General features: G+C 42.1%; 1 protein-coding gene across 3 annotated transcripts in view; it reads right to left on the reverse strand.

Annotated features, from left to right (window-relative positions):
• The window catches only part of ADAMTSL1 (ADAMTS like 1), a 1,022,249-nt gene that overhangs the window by 287,500 nt on the left and 712,829 nt on the right, over positions 1-21,920 (reverse strand). The window lies entirely within an intron of this gene.

The raw sequence follows: 21,920 nt of genomic DNA on the forward strand, positions 1-21,920 counted from the left end.
GAGCTTGGGCGCAACGAGAGCAATAGTGACGCCTTCATTGCACCAAAGGCTTAAAGGGGTTGTCCGGGTTCAGAGCTGAACCCGGACACACCCATAATTTCACCCAGGCAGCCCTCCTGATGTTAGCATCGGAGCATGTCATGCTCCTATGCGCTCCCTTGCCCTGCGCTCTTTTATTTACAATAACACACTGCCAGGCGGAGGCTTCCGCTCAGCAGTGTGTTTGGTGACGTCACTGGCTCTGATGGGCGGGCTTTAGCGCTGCCCTAGCCATTTTACAGGCTAGGGCAGCGCTAAAGCCCGCCCATCAGTGACAGTGAAATCACCGGGCTCACTGCTGGGCAGAAGCCCCTGCCTGGCAGCCCCATGGAGAGCCCGGTGCGTCACCGGAACTCCAAAAAATGCCTTTTCCCTGCGCGATTTAGCGCAGGCAAAGGAGAGCATCGGAGCATGAACTGCTCCGATGCTCCAGTCAGGGGGGCTGCCTGGGTGAAAATGGGGATATGTCCGGGTTCAGCTCTGAACCCGGACAGCCCCTTTAATTTGCAAAGTATTATAACTCAAAGGAAACAGAGCCTCAGATCAACAAAAGAAAAACTGCTTTTCAATCAGCTGAACTACAGCTAAGTGTCTATGCAAATAATTGGATAGGGAGCTCGCTGGTGACAGATTCCCTGCAAAGGTGACCTTTATTCAGTACAGAGTCAGGTTTACAATGACAAGACTTGTGTCTCCAAGAATGTGTCCAAGATTATGGCTGGATGACTGCCCTGGAAGGAAAAGCTTGCTTGGATTACATGAGGCATTTCTTTGGAAAGCTAGATGAAATATTATTTTGCAGCCAATAGAATTATTTTATATCATGAATAACGGAAAATAAAAGTTCATGGTGAGACTGAATCCTGACGGCCTGTTGAGCGGCTGAAAAATTATGATTGGAATTTAAGAGATGAAATAGTCTAACCTCATAACAACCTTCCAATAATGTGTAGTATATACAGATAACCTGCCTCCTATGTAATATGATAGCCCAGAAGATTTATAGTATGGCCCAAGAACTCTTGTACAAAGACGTACTTCCACCTCATGTAGGGTAATATTATCGAAGCAAGTTTACGGATATTATAAACAGATAACAATCTCAACATAGAATACAGTTACACAGGCACGGTCAGCTCACCTAGCTCTCCGATGGTTGTCCACTGGGTGCACAGAAACATAGCTGGAGGGCTTCACAATGATGATAGCAAGAATATCCGGCACCCTAAAAGTGTTTATTTAAAAACATCAATATGGATACTGTACATCTTCAATACTTTTGCTTATGCGTTTCGATCATGCATTTAATTTACAATCACATGACTGAAACGCGTGAGCAAAGTAACGATGTATCCATATTGATGTTTTGAAATAAAGTACAGAATATTTGAAACCACTTTTGAAGTGCCGGATATTTCTGCTATAATCCCAACACAGAAATCATGCAAAACATACACAAACTGGTATAGACCTAGAGATTGAATAGTGACTTCAAAAGCACCACAATAAGGCATCTGACAGCCACGTAAAATAATGTATTTATTTGATGCGCTGTATAGAAAAGTGCTTCTTCACTTAGTAACTCACAGAGAATGCCACCAGTTTCAGTAGGTTGCACTGACTTGGAGTACTAGATGTCACATTAGAGTAAGATGACTATTGGGAATCATGTTATATGTCAACCAATGCTTTTACAGCTACCTTACTTTATGGCAGAAGTGACATTTTGTAGCCAGTCAGTCATCACTAACCTCTCTTCAAGCAGTAACCTTGTGTTGAGACCTTATCTCACCCTACAGAAACCCTCACATCACTTTTTGGAGGCACTCTTGTATCTACAATGAGAAAAATGTTCCTGTGATTGTTTCATTTACGACCAGATTCCTTACTTCTGAAAAAAACAACAAATCTGGTAAGGAATTTTACTCAAAAAGTACTGTTTTCATATCTTTGTGCCAGTTATCTTGAAATAACATTGTCTACAAGTTTGTTGCTTGTATAATATATTGCTATGCAAACAATGGCACTTTAAGGAATGTATAAAACAGTTTCCAGATAGCGTGTATTTTTTTTTATTTACCAATTTCGAAATAAGTTACCGTATTTTTCGCTTTATAAGACGCACCTGATGATAAGACGCACCTAGGTTTTTGAGGAGGAAAATAAGAAAAAAATATTTTGAACCAAAAGGTGTGCTTTTGGTAGCTTTTGAACTAATGGTGGTCTGTGGATGATGTACTGTTATGGGGATCTGTGGATGACGCACTGTTATGGGGGGATCTGTGGATGACGCACTGTTATGGGGGGATCTGTGGATGATGCACTGTTATGGGGGATCTGTGGATGACGCACTGTTATGGGAGGATCTGTGGATGACGCACTGTTATGGGGGGATCTGTGGATGACGCACTGTTATGGGGGGATCTGTGGATGACGCACTGTTATGGGGGGATCTGTGGATGACGCACTGATGGGGGATCTGTGGATGACACTGATGGGGGATCTGTGGATGACACTGATGGGGGATCTGTGGATGACACTGAGGGGGGATCTGTGAATGACACTGAGGGGGGATCTGTGAATGACACTGAGGGGGGATCTGTGCATTACACTGAGGGGGGATCTGTGCATGACACTGAGGGGGGATCTGTGCATGACACTGATGGGGGATCTGTGGATGATACTGAGGGGGGATCTGTGCATGACACTGATGGGGGATCTGTGGATGACACTTATGGGGCTCTGTGGATGACACTTATGTCATCCACAGATCCCCATAAGTGTCATCTACAGATCCCCCATCAGATGCATCAGTGTGGAGGGAGGAGGCGGAGACACTCATGGCGGGGCCCGGTGCAGTGACTCTACTCTAATACACCGGGCCCGCAACTGTTAAACATTCAATCTGATCTATATCTAATAGTATATGCTCTGTACGGCTCTTACTGTAGTACCGTAAGTATAGCGCAGACCGGCATCTCCCTCGGTCATGCGCCGCTTGCCGCACCTCCCTCCTCATGCGCCGTCTGCTCCAGCTCCCTCTGTCATGCGCCGCCTGCCCCAGCTCCCTCTGTCATGCGCCGCCTGCCTGTTCATTCATAAAGTGAGATAAGCTGGAGCAGACGGCGCGTGAGGAAGGAGGTGCGGCAAGCGGCGCATGACCGAGGGAGATGCCGGTCTGCGCTATACTTACGGTACTACTGTAAGAGCCGTACAGAGCATATACTATTAGATATAGATCAGATTGAATGTTTAACAGTTGCGGGGCCCGGTGTATTAGAGTAGAGTCACTGCACCGGGCCCCGCCTCCTCCCTCCACACTGTCACTGATACTTCGCTGGCCGCGCTGTGCAGCATAGCGGCCAGCGAAGTAGTCGCTTTCTAAGACGCACAGCCATTTTCCCCTCACTTTTGGGGGGGAAAAAGTGTGTCTTATAAAGCGAAAAATACGGTACTTATGGGGACACTGCCATCAAAAAGTGATTTTTTGAAAACTCAGTATTGATAGAAATACATATTTTTTTTCAAATTTTGGGTTGTTTTTCTTTTTCACTTTGGGAGTACAATGCCAGTGGAAATAAATGCTAAATGATGCCCTTCTGTAGCAGACTAACAGAAATAGCGTGGTGTTCAACAGGCAGGAAGTGCTCAAACCCATATGCAGTTATGCACATATATACAGGGGAGCAAATCCTGCACTTGTGGCCCATTGCTAATGGCGATCCCCAGCAAAAATGCATACAGTGGAGGATGCCTGCAGCGGACCACAAGTACCACAAGAGACATCCTACACAAGATAGCAATTGTGTGGATGTGATAAACAGTGAATGTGCCTGTTTTCCAGCTACAGGCTACATTTAGGTGCACCTGTGAAGCCTGGGCCATACCAGCCAGTCTTGAGTGGGACTTGCAGACTCCTCCCTCCTCCCATTGCTGGCATGGTAGATGCTGGAGTTAACTAGTGAGTGGTCTTTGAGTCGGTCCTCACACTCCTGTTATTCGCCCACTGGCCCCTGGTATTGCCCATATGGCTCAGGTAGGTGAGTATTAGGACCCGAGCTACTTGAGAAACCTTGGCGCGGTGCTCGGGCTCAGACATGTCCTCATATGTTGGCTAATCTCTTAATTTTAACACCAGTTTGAGGGTTTAGTAATACCGCAGAGTGCACCTGCCCTTGTTATTAGATCCTTCTGTAGCAGTCAGCACAATGATAAGACCTCCTATACAGTTTACTATTGGTTCGGGAACAACATGGGGAGGATTTATGGATGCATCTTGGACTCCCAGGTCGCTGCTGGGAACGATGTTGTCCGAGTTGTACGCCACTTTTACAGACTGACAATAACATGCACAAAACCGAAGATAAAATCGATTTTAGAGGAAAAATTGTTAGGAAACAAATGATAATAGGGGAATATAACATTGCTGTTGAACTCCTTAGCAATGTAATTAGGCCATGTTACAACCACTTCCTAACAGTTGTTATATACAGTATTTATATACACTGTGTATACCCTCATAAAACATACAAATGGCTAAAATGTTGATGTGCTGAGTGTGCCGTCACTGCTACAATAGAAGAGTGTAGAAATAAAACCCTGCTAATCTATTTCACACCTCTGCAAAGCAATGTTTAAAGCGGTGACTTTTGTGTCTGTAGATGTGTCACGAAACGCTTGGGTCCGGTTGCAGATTGCTTGGCCGGCCTCTACATTGTGTGAAAAGTTGATAGGAACTCTGCGATGAAAAAAAGAAGGATAAGCCAAGTTGGGTTTTGGCAGTCAAACCACTCAAAACCTCAGCGTGTTGAACGGTTCACTAGTACATTTATTAGGCCTCATAATGTTGAAACATTTATAATAACACTTCATAAAATGTAGCAACCCATCACTGTACGAATCCACACATGATATACATCAAGTCAGGAGAAAGGATGGAAACAAAAGAATTCTGACCAAGACAAAGGAGAGCACTTGGCACCAAGCAAGTCAAATTGTATCTGCTTGCAATATGAAGACAACAGTTGTAACTTGGTACAGAGCGATGTAGTGTTAGAGGTGGCAGCCTCAAAGTGTCCATACTGTTTATATGGAAGATGTGATTATCTGTCTCTGCGTGTGCGGCACGAAGTATAACTGTGCAGGCTTCACAAGACATAACCTGTCCTCCAGGACATCATTCGACCCAGACTGGGTAGGTTTTGGGCATGGCCACAATAAAGGTACGGCCACACAGTCAGGTTTGCTGATTCCAGTTTTGGAAGCCAAAGTCAGGAGTGAATTCAAAAAAGAATCACCTCCTGATTTTGGCTTCCTAAACTACATCAGAAAATCTGACCGCGTGGCCGTACCCTAAAGCTAGGAGCACCACCAGGTTCATTGCATCCGGCATAGCTGGAAATGGCAGGAGCACCGTCACGCCCCATTGACTGAGTTCCGGGATTCACCTGGACAAAGAATGGTGTTTGCACCAGTTTTTGTCTGGCCAAATCCTCATGCCAGATCTGCGCTGGGTCCCATTATAGTTAATGGGCTCCGCCAGGGAAAAGTTGTATCTGGCTACACCGGATACGATGCACTCTGGTAGGATGCTCCTCTGATGGATAGCCTAACTCTTCTCTTGAGCATGTGCATTTTTAATCAATCCTGCGTCAATACCATATAAACACATCTTTAGAAAGGGAAAGGTAAAGGGTTAAGTAACTGGTAGTGGTGGTGGTTTAGCGACGCAAAGCCAGCTTACAGGGGCCCTTTAAATACTGGTGCTTGGTGTCTGCACATCTTCTGTTTTAAGACTACAGCAGCTATGTGAGCAGAGCCTAAGGCACAGACCTCGGACACAGGAGACCCTGGAACACATGTACAGGGAGTGCAGAATTATTAGGCAAGTTGTATTTTTGAGGATTAATTTTATTATTGAACAACAACCATGTTCTCAATGAACCCAAAAAACTCATTAATATCAAAGCTGAATATTTTTGGAAGTAGTTTTTAGTTTGTTTTTAGTTTTAGCTATTTTAGGGGGATATCTGTGTGTGCAGGTGACTATTACTGTGCATAATTATTAGGCAACTTAACAAAAAACAAATATATACCCATTTCAATTATTTATTTTTACCAGTGAAACCAATATAACATCTCAACATTCACAAATATACATTTCTGACATTCAAAAACAAAACAAAAACAAATCGGTGACCAATATAGCCACCTTTCTTTGCAAGGACACTCAAAAGCCTGCCATCCATGGATTCTGTCAGTGTTTTGATCTGTTCACCATCAACATTGCGTGCAGCAGCAACCACAGCCTCCCAGACACTGTTCAGAGAGGTGTACTGTTTTCCCTCCTTGTAAATCTCACATTTGATGATGGACCACAGGTTCTCAATGGGGTTCAGATCAGGTGAACAAGGAGGCCATGTCATTAGATCTTCTTTTATACCCTTTCTTGCCAGCCACGCTGTGGAGTACTTGGACGCGTGTGATGGAGCATTGTCCTGCATGAAAATCATGTTTTTCTTGAAGGATGCAGACTTCTTCCTGTACCACTGCTTGAAGAAGGTGTCTTCCAGAAACTGGCAGTAGGACTGGGAGTTGAGCTTGACTCCATCCTCAACCCGAAAAGGCCCCACAAGCTCATCTTTGATGATACCAGCCCAAACCAGTACTCCACCTCCACCTTGCTGGCGTCTGAGTCGGACTGGAGCTCTCTGCCCTTTACCAATCCAGCCACGGGCCAATCCATCTGGCCCATCAAGACTCACTCTCATTTCATCAGTCCATAAAACCTTAGAAAAATCAGTCTTGAGATATTTCTTGGCCCAGTCTTGACGTTTCAGCTTGTGTGTCTTGTTCAGTGGTGGTCGTCTTTCAGCCTTTCTTACCTTGGCCATGTCTCTGAGTATTGCACACCTTGTGCTTTTGGGCACTCCAGTGATGTTGCAGCTCTGAAATATGGCCAAACTGGTGGCAAGTGGCATCTGGGCAGCTGCACGCTTGACTTTTCTCAGTTCATGGGCAGTTATTTTGCGCCTTGGTTTTTCCACACGCTTCTTGCGACCCTGTTGACTATTTTGAATGAAACGCTTGATTGTTCGATGATCACGCTTCAGAAGCTTTGCAATTTTAAGAGTGCTGCATCCCTCTGCAAGATATCTCACTATTTTTGACTTTTCTGAGCCTGTCAAGTCCTTCTTTTGACCCATTTTGCCAAAGGAAAGGAAGTTGCCTAATAATTATGCACACCTAATATAGGGTGTTGATGTCATTAGACCACACCCCTTCTCATTACAGAGATGCACATCACCTAATATGCTTAATTGGTAGTAGGCTTTCGAGCCTATACAGCTTGGAGTAAGACAACATGCATAAAGAGGATGATGTGGTCAAAATACTCATTTGCCTAATAATTCTGCACGCAGTGTATACATGTATCTACTGAAGCATCAGTGCCCTGCCTCCAGCTCAGCGCTGGGGACCAAACTCGAATGTAGTCTCCGGCATCTGCACCGGAATAATTCATACAATCTATAAGCCTCTCTATGAAATGTAAATGGAATCATTCCGTTCTTTATATCATTCTGAGTATCAGTCACAGCAGGTCTGTGCAGAAATGGCCTCGGATTTATTTTTCTTTCCGTCTGTGCTTTTTGCGCACACATGCCGTACCCCACGTGAATATGAAAAAATCCACAATCTCTTGTCTGCCAATCATAATACAACTGAAATTAGAAGGGGAAGAATACTGGACCGAGAGGGGAGTTTATTTTCAGTGAAAACGCCTGCAGTAACACATTGTTATAGATTGTTCCGCACTGCTTCTCCTCTCCATATACTTTTACTGTTAGGAAAGCTTTTCAACAGTTTTTTTTTTTTTTAGAAAACTATAAGGAAGAAAAGCATTCATTCCCCCGACTCTATCATCACATTCCCACCGACAGCGTCCTACATTCAGGGCGGTCAATGCACATTCTCACTACTGTCCATGTAGTGGAAGATCTTATTTGTATATTTACTATTACAATATTAATATTATATTTATATATTATCTATCTATCTATCTCATATCTATCTACTCTATAATCTATCTATCTATCTATCTATCTATCTATCTATCTATCTATCTCCTATCTATCTATCTATCTATCTATCTATCTATCTATCATCTATCTATTATCTATCTATCTATCTATCTATCTATCTATCTATCATCTATCTATTATCTATCTATCTATCTATTTATCTCCTATCTATCTATCTATCTATCTACCTATATATCTAATATCTATCTATTTATCTATCTATTATCTATCTATCTATCTATCTATCTATTTATCTATCTATCTATTATCTATCTATCACCTATCTATCTATCTATCTATCTGTCTATTTATCTATCTATCTTCCATCTATCTATCTATCTATCTATCTATCTATCTATATATCTATCTATTATCTATCTATTATCTATCTATCTATCTATCTATCTATCATCTCATATCTATCTATTATCTATCTATCTATCTATTATCTATCTATCTAATAGTTATCTATCTATCTACCTATCTATCTACCTATCTATTATCTATCTATCTATCTATCATCCATCATCTATCTATCTATTATCTATCTATTATCTATATATCTATTATCTATATATCTATTATCTATCTATCTAATAGTTATCTATCTATTATCTATCTATCTATCTATTATCTATCTATCTATCTATTATCTATCTATCTAATAGTTATCTATCTATCTATCTATCTATCTCCTATCTATCTATCTATCTATCTATCTATCTATTATCTATCTATCTATCTATCTATCTATCTATCTATCTATCATCTATCTATCATCTATCTATCTATCTATTATCTATCTATCTATCTATCTATCTATCTATCTATTATCTATCCATTATCTATCTATCTATCTATTATCTATCTATATATCTATCTATCTATCTATCCATTATCTATCTATCTATTTATCTATCTATTATCTATCTATCTATCTATCTATCTATCATCTATCTATTATCTATCTATCTATCTATTATCTATCTATCCATCCATTATCTATCTATTTATCTATCTATCTATTATCTATCTATCTATCTATCTATCTATCTATTATCTATCTCCTATCTATCTATCTATCTATCTATCTATCGCTATCTATCTATCTATCTCTCTATTATCTATCTATCTATCTATCTATCCATCCATTATCTATCTCATATCTATCTATCTATCTATCTATCTATCTGTCTATTTATCTATCTATCTCCTATCTATCTATCTATCGCTATCTATCTATCTATTATCTATTTATCTCCTATCTATCTATCTATCTATCTATCTATCTATCTATCTAATAGTTATCTATCTATTATCTATCTATCTATCTATTATCTATCTATCTATCTATCTATCTATCTATCTATCTATCTATTATCTATCTATCTAATAGTTATCTATCTATCTATCTATCTCCTATCTATCTATCTATCTATCTATCTATCTATCTATCTATCATCTATCTATCTATCTATCTATCTATCTATCTATCATCTATCTATCATCTATCTATCTATTATCTATCTATCTATCTATCTATCTATCTATCTATCTATCTATCTATCTATTATCTATCCATTATCTATCTATCTATCTATTATCTATCTATATATCTATCTATCTATCTATCCATTATCTATCTATCTATTTATCTATCTATTATCTATCTATCTATCTATCTATCATCTATCTATTATCTATCTATCTATCTATTATCTATCTATCCATCCATTATCTATCTATTTATCTATCTATCTATCTATCTATCTATCTATTATCTATCTATCTATCTATCTATCTATCTATCTCCTATCTATCTATCTATCTATCTATCTATCGCTATCTATCTATCTATCTCTCTATTATCTATCTATCTATCTATCTATCCATTATCTATCTCATATCTATCTATCTATCTATCTGTCTATTTATCTATCTATCTCCTATCTATCTATCTATCGCTATCTATCTATCTATTATCTATTTATCTCCTATCTATCTATCTATCTATCTATCTATCTATCTATCTATCTATCTCATATCTATCTATTATCTATCTATCTATCTATCTATCTATCGGTCTATCTATCTATCTATATTATCTATCTCCTATCTATCTTCTATCTATCTATCTATCTATCTATCGCTATCTATCTGTCTATCTATAGCTATCTATCTATCTATCTATCTATCTATCTATCTATATTATCTATCTCCTATCTATCTATCTATCTATCTATCTATCTATCTATCTATCTATCTATCTTTCTATCTATCTATCTATCTATCTATCTATCTATAGCTATCTATCTATCTATCTATCTATCTTTCTATCTATCTATCTATCTATCTATCTATCTATCTATCTATCTATCTATAGCTATCTATCTATCTATCTTTCTATCTATCTATCTATCTATCTATCTATAGCTATCTATCTATCTATCTATCTATCTATCATAGATTCAGTCATGCCATTTGTGCAATGTTTGTATGCACCACTATGCCAGCATTAGCAGACAATTACATGCCACCTATCACCACCACATGTCCTAACAGTAAGCGGCCATGCCACCTGCAGCACACACAAGCACAGATGGCATGTGCAGCCGTCTCTATTTTGTTACTTCATCAAAGAGATTGCATGTGGGAAAGACATTATGCATCCCGTGCTCCTCGCTGCTCCAATAAAACCGAGCTCCAGGCTTGCTTGGACTGCTCGAAGTTCCCTCTCTTAAATCTTTTTCACCTTCTGAATTTACCATATTGACAATGGCTCCTTTCTAACCTCGGCTCCCAGGAATGTTTCCCTGCAGCCTGCTCCTGTCTTCCCTCAGCCACAACACACAGCTCTCTGAAGAGAAGGAGTCCACCCCATCAGTAAACAATATGGTGCTACTAGCCTTCAGCCAACAATCACACACTAATAGGGTTACATTCGGAAATACCAGCATGAACTAATACCGCTTGCTCCAGAGTCTCTTGCCTATGTCTGTAGACATGATCAAAGCTATCCTGTGATGTCATTGTTTAATGTTACCTGTGATGTCATTGCTCCATGCTACATATAATCCATATGCACTAGGAACATTTTAAGAATGTATGTGGAGTTCATGACATGTATGGATAGCCTATCCAGTGATGGCTAACCTCCGACACTCCAGCTGTGGTGAAACTACAACTCCCAGCATGCTCCATTCATTTCTATGGAGTTCTCAGAACAGTCAAGCAAGTGTGCATCTTGGGAGTTGTAGTTTTACCCCAGCTGGAGTCCTGGAGGTTAGCCCTCACAGCTAGAGTATGCCATGTCATAGCACATTTCCTGCTCTAACGGATGCTGCGGTGTTGTAGTGCTTTATCGCCCCATGCCCCGGCATCTAAGAAGTAGTACTACTTACAGACCACAATGCAGCAGTCACCTACAGCACCACCCCTTGTCTACAACAGTGGCAGTCAATTTAAGCACACTCATTGTATGAACACGCCGCAAAGCCAAATGACAAAGTAGAATACTTCCCTAGCGAGCAGGGAACGCTTTCCTCCCGACAGTTGCCAGGCTGATCGATAAATGTAATACAGCCCCCCCATCCCACTTCCTGATTAACCCACTGTCAGCACTCTAGCTGCCCTAAAATACACAGTCCGGACTGCTGTTCTATGATAATGGAGAGGACTCTTGCGCATGCACAGCAGTCCTGACAGACAGTGTATTTCAATGCAGCTCTGACCGCTGATGGTGGGGGAATGGAAGGCAGTAAGAAAAGAAAAAAAGTGTGATCTGGACTCCATATCTGCAGTACTACTCATGTGTTACTGCAGATAATGGTCCAAAGTCAGATTACCTTTAAAAAAATAATACTTTATTACTATTTAGAAAATGCTTAGATGCAGTCTCATTACTTTCCTCTTCACCTTCACTTGCCCTTGAGGACATGCACTTTAACCGTACTACGTACTTGTGTCAGATTGTGAAACTACCCTTGGCGTGGTCAGTAATATCGTAATACATAGCTATCATCATGGCTTGTGATTGATATTGATTCAATAGCCTGCACGACTCTATTTTCAGTCTAAAGACTGCCATAAACTGCGACTTGTCTTCTGCTGACAGACCTGATGAAATGTATGAAATTCCCTATTGAACCCTTTAAAGTACACCCAGATATGGAGGGATCTTTAGCATTTTTTATTTTGGCTTCTGGTATTCTTGGATCTGCAGCACTGTTTCTGCTGTCAAAAATACTCGACCCCTGACAGAAACTTGATGGATTCCATTTTAAAGGCTATGGACACCTTTAGGGGAATTTTTTAACATATTTTTTTCTGTATACTGCAATTTTTTATGACTGCTTTTTATTCATATTGGGCCAAAATAATTTTTTCTGTTGCTCTTCATTAACATTTTTCAGCAGTTTTTGTGATACATGCGGTTAAAATCCATCTATTTGCAGACTGTCCCTCCTGAGTTCCGTCAACTGACGGCTCATGTGAAGTCTTATCTCTGATATCCTGACCTCATAAACACTCATTTAAGCCACATTCGTTTCCATAGCCTTTAAGTCAATGTCAGGATTGTTGGGATCCTTCCGAAAACAGATATGTCACAGCTTTCTTGGCTCCACTATGAACAGACGTAATGGTGCTAATGTGAACAAAGACCTAACAATGAATAAGTCCCAAATGCTTTTCATTTTGCAGCACATGGGAGATGATTTTTGTATACATTGTGTAATGCACAATTTTACACATCAAGACAATTACCCAGCAATACATTGGGTAAGGAATCAATCGCTCTACATTGGTGCTTGCAAGTTTGTGAACCCTTCAGAATTTTCTATATTTCTGCATAAATTTGACCTAAAACCACACCAGATTTTCACACAAATCCTAGAAGTTGAAAAAAATATCCAGTATCACATGTCTGTGAGAGGCAAAAGTATGTGAACCTTTGCAGTAATATCTGGAACTAAACGTTTCCAATAATTGCTGATTAGTCCTGCACATCGGCTTGGAGGAATTTTAGCCCATTCCTCAGTACAAGTTAGCTTAATATTGGTGGGTTTCCTTCCAGGAACTGCATTTCTATTGGATTAAGGTCAAGTCTTTGACTTGGCCATTCCAAAACTTTAACTTTATTCTTCTTTAAAGGGCATCTGCCAGAAGATTTAAACCTATGAAACTGGCTGAGCCGTTACATGTGCACTTGGCAGCTGAAGACATCTGTGTTGGTTCCATGTTCATATGTGTCCTCATTGCTAAGAAAAATGATGTTTTAATATATGCAAATGAGCCTCTAGGAGCAATGGGGGTGTTGCCATTACACCTAGAGGCTCTGCTTTCTCTGCAAATGCCATGCACTCACCATTCTGATTGACAGGACCAGGTGTGATAATGTTTTCACTGCCTGGCCCTATCAATCAAAGTACAGAGGGCACGGCAGTTGCAGAGAGAGCTTAAGCTCTAGGTGTAACGACAACGCCCCCATTGCTCCTAGAGGCTCATTTGCATATAATAAAACATCATTTTTCTCAGCAATGAGGACACATATGAACATGGGACCAACACAGATGTCTTCAGCTGCCAAGCGCACATGTAACAGGTCAGCCAGTGTCATAGGTGCAAATCTGCTAACAGATTAACTTTAAGCATTAAAATCTGATGTAGTTTTAGGTCATATTTATGCAGAAATATAGAAAATTATGAGTTTACAACTTTCAAGCAACACTGAAATTGATTTCCATAGAAAGTACTGTATATATTAGGTAATGGCTATTAATGCAATTTCCCACAACTAAAGTTAACCGTGCTAAACTGTGTACAAGGAATTGGAAATATTCACATTCATAAAATAAAGTTTTCTTGCACAGTATTTGTAAGAAACAGCTGGGCCATCACAGATGGTATTTTTGCAGACCTTAGCATAGATATAACATTCCATGACAAATACCTTACAGAGCAGTGAGGGGCTGCCACTGGGACTAGATAGTCATTTAGGTAGGTACGGTAGGTCTGCTCTAAATGAAGAATACTTTGCAGGTTAGGCTGGGTTCACATCTGGTTTTTCCCATCCGCTTAAAGGGGTTGTCCGGGTTCAGAGCTGAACCCGGACATACCCTTATTTTCACCTAGGCAGCCCCCTGAGGCTAGCATCGGAGCATCTCATGCTCCGATGCGCTCCCTTGCCCTGCGCTAGATCGCGAAGGGCACGGGCTCTTTTGTTTTCAATAACACGAAACTTCCACCCGGCAGTGTGTTCGGTGACATCAACGGCTCTGATGGGCGGGCTTTAGCGCTGCCCTAGCCGTTTTATTGACTACGGCAGTGCTAAATCCCACCCATCAGTGCCGATGACGTCACCGGGCTTTCTGGCAGCCACATGGAGAGCGCGGTACGTCACCGGATCTCCAAAAAATGCCTTTGCCCTGCGCGATTAAGCGCAGGGCAAAGGAGAGCATCGGAGCATGAACTGCTCCGATGCTCAAGTCAGGGGGGCTGCCTGTGTGAAAATGGAGGAATGTCCGGGTTCAGCTGTGAACCCAGACAACCCCTTTAACGTATACAAAAAACGTATATGTTAAACGGATGCCTCAGACTGATGCTATACAGTGGCATCCATTCACCATAGAGTTCCACTGTAAAAAAAAATATACCTTTTTTACCGGACTGTTCAGGATACAAGAACGTGGTGTGCTGTGTTTTTGTATCTTTTTTTTGTAACGTATTTGTCAAATAGAGGCATAAAACGTGATGTGAACCCATCTAGCAAATCTAAAAGTATGATGTTTATTTACAAGAATAGAGCTCAACTGAGCCCCCTAGTGTCTGCAGATGCCATAACACACTGGAAATGAGAACCAGACCTATGTATGCTCCAGACCAGGATGGATTAACCAAATTCACTATCAGACTTAATAACATAAGTAATAGGGGATAGAAAAATCTGTTCTATCTATTGCTAAATGCTTGGCCAACAGGAAGCAGGAGCAAATCTCAATTTCCTTCCTAAAGACAGCCATACTAATAAAAGTGCAGAGAAAGACACACGGACGACAGAACGCAGCATATGACCAACGCATTCCTTCCTTACTATGTGCTAAGTGGAAGCACTCATCTTCAATGCCGCTACAGTTCCCAGAAGTCTGAACAGAGTCGTGTAATGCATCATGGATATGTGCACAATATGGCATGGATACAGTAGGTCAAAAGACAACTTGACTTTTTCCTTTCCCTATAATGAATTAAAAGGTATTATATAAACACTTAAATGGCTTCCAATAACCGTTTGCATAGATAAATAAAAACATGTAAAAGGCTAGAAACACACATTCCGTTTTTTAAAGCAGAAGTGGATCCAGTGGTAAAGTGAAGCATCTGTTCTTCCTTTGTATGTCTAAGGCCTGTTTCACACGGCCGTTATAGCAGCCAGACAAAAAACGCAGAGCAGCTGTATTTGTCCGGCCGATTCTTGATTTCGGCCAGATCTCCGCCGGACCCCATTATAGTTAACAGAGCCGGACAGAATTGCAGCAGTGACGGATCTGGCAGGATGTTCCCGAACAGAATAGCCTGTAGGATTTGTAAACGCTGGTGTGAAACTAGCCGAAGGCTAGTCTCCCATCTATGTTCTCCTGTTCCAGCAGAAAAACAGACTGCTGGCGTTCACCTATCCGACATAGCCAGATACTGCCGTTCACCCCCGAACCCCATTGACTGTAATGGGATCTGGCGAGAATCCAAAGCACTGCTGGATCATATTATAGTCAATAGGGTCCGGTGGTCAATGGCAGTATCTGGCTAAGGGCTCATGCACACGACCGTATGGCTTTTTGAGTGTTTTGCGATCTGTTTTTTACGGATCCGTTGATCCGTTTTTTGTTTCCGTTGTGTCTCCGTTTCCTTTGCGTTTTTCCGTTACGTTCTTCCGTATGCCATATACATTATACAGTAATTACATAGAAGAAATTGGGCTAAGCATAACATTTTCAATAGATGGTTCCGCAAAAAAACGGAACGGATACGGAAGGCATACGGATGCATTTCCGTATGTGTTCCGTTTTTTGTTTGCGGACCCATTGACTTGAATGGAGCCAAGCACCGTGATTTGCGGACAAGAATAGGACATGTTCTATCTTTTCACGGTACGGAAATACGGAAATACTGAAATGGAATGCACACGGAGACACTTCAGTTTTTTTTGCTGAACCATTGAAATGAATGGTTCATTATATGTACCGCATACTGAACTAAAAAAACGGCCAGTATACTAAACGCAAAATACTGTCGTGTGCATGAGCCCTAAGTCAGATTTGGTCAATTCTGGCAGGCTGCTCCTGTCAGAACAGCCTGCCAGATCAGGCAAATGGAGATGTAAAACTAGCCTTATTCCTCGTAGTATTGGCCTCAAAAACTGAATTAAAAACTGTACCAGAGCAGTTTTTGTGGCGGTTTTTGATGCAGTTCCTTGAGCCAAACACACGAGTAGATACAAAAGAGAGGAGAGGTATCAGTTTTATATTTATACTTTTCCTTGTTTTTCGTTCCGCTTAAAAAACTGCCACAAAATAGTGCATGTATGATTAAAGCCTTAGCTTTACATGCCCATTTTTTTTCTTGGCAAAAAGCCACCATTTCTATGGCAGTTTTTGATGCAATTTTTGGAGCCAAAGCAAGAAGTGAAATCAAATGGAATGAAAAATATAAAGGTAGGACCTATACATCCAGTTCTGGCTTCGGTTAAAAAACTGCAGAATTTTTACAAAAAAGCTGTGTTTGAAACCACCCTTATCCTGTCGTCCTGTGTTGTGCTTCAATGCAGTATCCAGCACAGGCCGGACTTAAGGCTGCAAGACTGGGGGTAGGCCTGGCATGACAGGTGTTTGGAGGGAGTGAGTTGGGATGCACGGGGTTAATGGGTATTGCAAGGATGGGGGGTAGGGGGGATGTTAGGGGAGGAGTGTAGGGTTTATAAAGGGCAGCGAGAGGCGGGACAGCAGTCTTGCAGCAGCCCCCTCCCACCCACCCTTCGGGCTGCTGGTTGTGGAAGGGAAGCTAGCGTCGGTCAAGGTTGGTGTGGTTTCTGGGTGGATTTTGGTCCAGCAGGGACGGCATTGTCATAGCGGCCATGGCGGGGGTGGGTCCTTGGAGTTGGTGGTTATGGTGGCTCTGGCATGGTGGGGAGGGAGCCAAAGGGGCTCTGGACGCCCCAGGCATTGGATGTTGGGGTGTGATATGGCGGGTATCTGCCCCACGGTTGTTGCCCATGGTTACCGGATCTGCCTCCGAGCTGGCGTTTATCGGCTGGAGGTAATTTAATTGAGGGCGCGGGCTGTTACCCGTCAGGTTTTTACGGGGCTCCAAGGACCCTCTCCGTGCTGGGCATGTTTTCTCTGTGTTCTGGGGAAGTTTTTCTTGGGTGGGGGCGGGGGGCCTTCAGGTGGGAAGGCCTTGGATTGGTTATGTTATATGTTATTTATGCTTAAATTATTATTATTAATAAAATGGCTGCTGTGGCCAATAAAATCCACCGGAGGAGTTGTGTCTTTATTGGTAAAGGAGGGGAGAGTGTGAGGTAAAACGACTCGACAATACGCTGGTCAAGCCACTGCACTGTGTGAACAGTGGATTCCAACACATGGCAGAAGGTATGTGATGAAATAACTCAGCTTTCAGCTTAGGCTACTTTCACACTGGCGTTTTGGCTTTCCGTTTGTGAGATCCGTTCAGGGCTCAGTTTTGCCCATAATGCATTCTGAATGGAAACGTATCCGCTCAGAATGCATCAGTGTCCCACCGATCAGTCTCCATTCCGCTCTGGAGGCGGACACCAAAACGCTGCTTGCAGCGTTTGTCTGTCCGCCTGACGAAGCGGAGCGAAACAGATCCGTTCTGACACACAATGTAAGTCAATGGCGACGGATCTGTTTTCTACGACACAATCTGGCACAATAGAAAACGGATCCGTCCTCCATTGACTTTCAATAGTGTTCAAGACGGATCCATTTTGGCAATGTTAAAGATAATACAAACGGATCCGTTCTGAACGGATGCAGACGGTTGTATTATCTGAACGGATCCGTCTGTGCAGATCCATGACGGATCTGCACCAAACGCGAGTGTGAAAATACCCTTACATCTGACCCCACCACGTTGATTTGATATCTCAGAAAGGTTACATGCCATGTGTAGTGTTGAGCGAACTTAAGTTTTAAGTTCGGCGTCTAAAGTTCGGCTTCTGGTTAGCGGAGAATCCCGATATGGATTCCGAATTCCGTTGTGGTCCGTGGTAGCGGAATCAATAATGGCCGATTATTGATTCCGCTACCACGGACCACAACGGAATTCGGAATCCATATCGGGATTCTCCGCTAACCGGAAGCCGAACTTTAGACGCCGAACTTAAAACAGAAGTTCGCTCAACACTAGCCATGTGTTGAACTTCCACTTACAGATTTGTAGAAATGAGAGAAACATGGCTTCTCTGATATACCTTTATTATTGGGATTCTCCTGTCAGCAGAAGCCTGGCTGCTGTCTCCAGCTACCTGTATTCTACCTCTGGCATGCAGACCCAGGTAGGGTAAGGCTACTTTCACACTAGCGTTCGGGTGTCCGCTCGTGCGCACCGTTTGAAGGGGCTCACGAGCGGCCCCGAACGCATCCGTCTGGCCCCAATGCATTCTCAGTGGAGGCGGATCCACTGAGAATGCATCCGCCTGCCAGCGTTCAGCCTCCGCTCCGCTCAGTGAGCGGACACCTGAACGCTGCTTGCAGCGTTCGGGTGTCCGCCTGGCTGTGCGGAGGCGAGCGGATCCGTCCAGACTTATAATGGAAGTCAATGGGGACGGATCCGCTTGAAGATGACACAATATGGCTCAATCTTCAAGCGGATCCGTTCCCCATTGACTTACAATGTAAAGTCTGAACGGATCCGCTCAGACAACTTTCACACTTAGAAAATTTTCTAAGTTTTAATGCAGACGCATCCGTTCTGAACGGATGCGAACGTCTGCATTATCGGAGCGGATCCGTCTGATGAAACATCAGACGGATCCGCTCCGAACGCTAGTGTGAAAGTAGCCTAAAAGAAGCTGACGGGATGCCACAGGAGGTTTGATTTCATTGCTCTAAGATGGGATTCTCCTGTTAATAGTAATAATAAGAGTTAATAAGGAAATCGCTGAATATGCAATGCCCTACCATACCAGAAAAGAGTATTATATCTCACCGTGAGATTCCAGCAATGAAAAATACGAGATTGGTGGTGGCTTTCTCATCCAGACAGAGATACATTAGAATTAAACTACGCGCGCTCACCATTCATTTCGGCCATTGTTGGGGACAATTATGTAGCAAGATTTCAGAAGACGCAGTAAATGAATTGGCTGCCTCAAGTGATCTAACCACTCAAAGTGAACTCCTTGTTTGAAAGCCCCGCTGCCATGGCTGAGGTCCAAGGCATTATCCATTCTCTGCGTACAATGGCTCCACTTAGACCTGTGGTCATATGCTAAGAAGAGCCCAGTGAAATAATAGCAAGGGCGAGTGCCACATGTTACGAGAGAAAGGCTCTCTGTGTGTGCCAGCTCCATAGAAGAGATGGCGGCAGGAGAGCGCTCCATCCTTCCACCTGCACTAGCTTTCATTTACACATCGGCATCACGCAGAAGAAATGCAAATATGCGTCAAGACGTCTGAATGGAGGTGGGCTAGTTCTGGCCCTGGATGAGCGTGCAGATGTCAGTGGCAGGTCACACTCTCAGCTGGATCCCATTTACAGTAAATGAGAGTCAGATTGTTTTCATTGGCTTTTTATTAAAAATGAAACAGAAGGAAAAGTGTCCACCCAGCAAAGTGTTGGAAGCAAGTCCAAAAACTGCTCAAAGATGTGCACTTGATGAACCCCCTATCAGGACATCTATGGGGAGCGTCTCTGCTTTCAACCTTGCCTGACATCACAAAGAGGAGCGACAGGGAGATGTTTCCTGGAAATGAGGTCACAACCTTTTACAGGGAAAAACATCATAAAAACCCCAGATTATGAGTCACGACAGTGATTTCCCACTGCGTATGGTAGTTTAGTACCGGACAGCTGCACAGTATATCAGCAGCTCTATGCTGGGAGAAGAGGGCACGGTTTGGGGCCAATTTTTACTCAATATTCATTTAATAAATGACTATTATAGCTAAGAATGAGAAAAGAGTGAACAGTGTGATTGAAACAAGGGCATCTGTACAGTATGCAAGCTTATGTCAAACCATTAACCCCTTTAGGACACAGCATTATTTCACCTTTAGGACCAGGCCATTTTTTGCAAATCTGACCAGTGTAACTTTAAGTGCTGATAACTTTAAAGGGTTTCTATCACTTCATATCACATATTTAGGTGTCAGACCCTAGCGATCCGCTAGTGTCTGCTCTAACAAACCATCCTAATATGATAGGCTTTGGGGCAGCCGTTTTGCTAAAATAACAACTTATATCTATATGCTAATGAGCCTCTAGGTGCTATGGGGGCGTCATTAGCACCTAGAGGCTCCGTCTACCTTCATGAACTGCCGCCGCCCAGCGCGTCCCTCCAGCCCGCCCATCTCCTGTTGAATGCGATCCTCTCCGTGCGCGTCTCTGTTCTGCGCATGCGCAGTGAATGTCTGACCGCTTCCCTGCTCAGACATCTCCACTGCGCCTGCGCCGATGACATCATAGTGCTCCGAGGAACAGGCGCAGTGGAGATGTCTGAGCAGGGAAGCGGTCAGACATTCACTGCGCATGCGCCGAACAGAGACGCGCACGGGGAGGATCGCATTCAGCAGGAGATGGGCGGGCTGGAGGGACGCGCAGGGCGGCGACAGTTTATGAAGGTAGACGGAGCCTCTAGGTGCTAATGACGCCCCCATAGCACCTAGAGGCTCATTAGCATATAGATATAAGTTGTTATTTTAGCAAAACGGCTGCCCCAAAACCTATCATATTAGGATGGTTTGTTAGATCAGACACTAGCGGATCGCTAGTGTCTGACACCTAAATATGTGATACCAAGTGATAGAAACCCTTTAAAACACTTTGACTTATCCAGGCCATTCTGAGATTGTTTTTTTTCCGTCACATATTGTACTTCATGACAATGGTAAAATTAAGTCAATTATTTTTTTTTATTTATAAAAAAAATGCAAATTTACAAAAAATTTTAAAAAAATTGCAAATTTCCAAGTTTCAATTTCTTTACTTCTATAATACATAGTAATACCTCCAAAAATAGTTATTTACTTTACATTCCACATATGTCTACTTCATGTTTGGATCATTTTGGGAATTATATTTTATTTTTTGAGGATGTTACAGGGCTTAGAAGTTTAGAAGCAAATCTTGAATTTTTTCTGAAATTTTCAAAAAAACTATTTTTAGGGACCAGTTCAGGTCTGAAGTCACTTTGCGAGGCTTACATAATAGAAACCACCCAAAAATGACCCCATTCTATAAACTACACCCCTAAAGGTATTCAAAACTGATTTTACAAACTTTGTTAACCCTTTAGGTGTTCCACAAAAATTAATGGAAAATAGAGATACAATTTCAAAATTTAACTTTTTTGGCAGATTTTCCATTTTAATATTTTTTTTTACTTTTACAAAGCAAGGGTTAACAGCCAAACAAAACTCAATATTTATGGCCCTGACTCTGTAGTTTACATAAACACCCCATATGTGGTCGTAAACTACTGTACGGGCACACGGCAGGGCGCAGAAGGAAAGTAATGCCATACGGTTTTTGGAAGGCAGATTTTGCTGGACTGTTTTTTTT

This window comes from Bufo bufo, chromosome 2 (genome assembly GCF_905171765.1).
Source record: "Bufo bufo chromosome 2, aBufBuf1.1, whole genome shotgun sequence".
Classification (NCBI taxonomy): domain Eukaryota; kingdom Metazoa; phylum Chordata; class Amphibia; order Anura; family Bufonidae; genus Bufo; species Bufo bufo.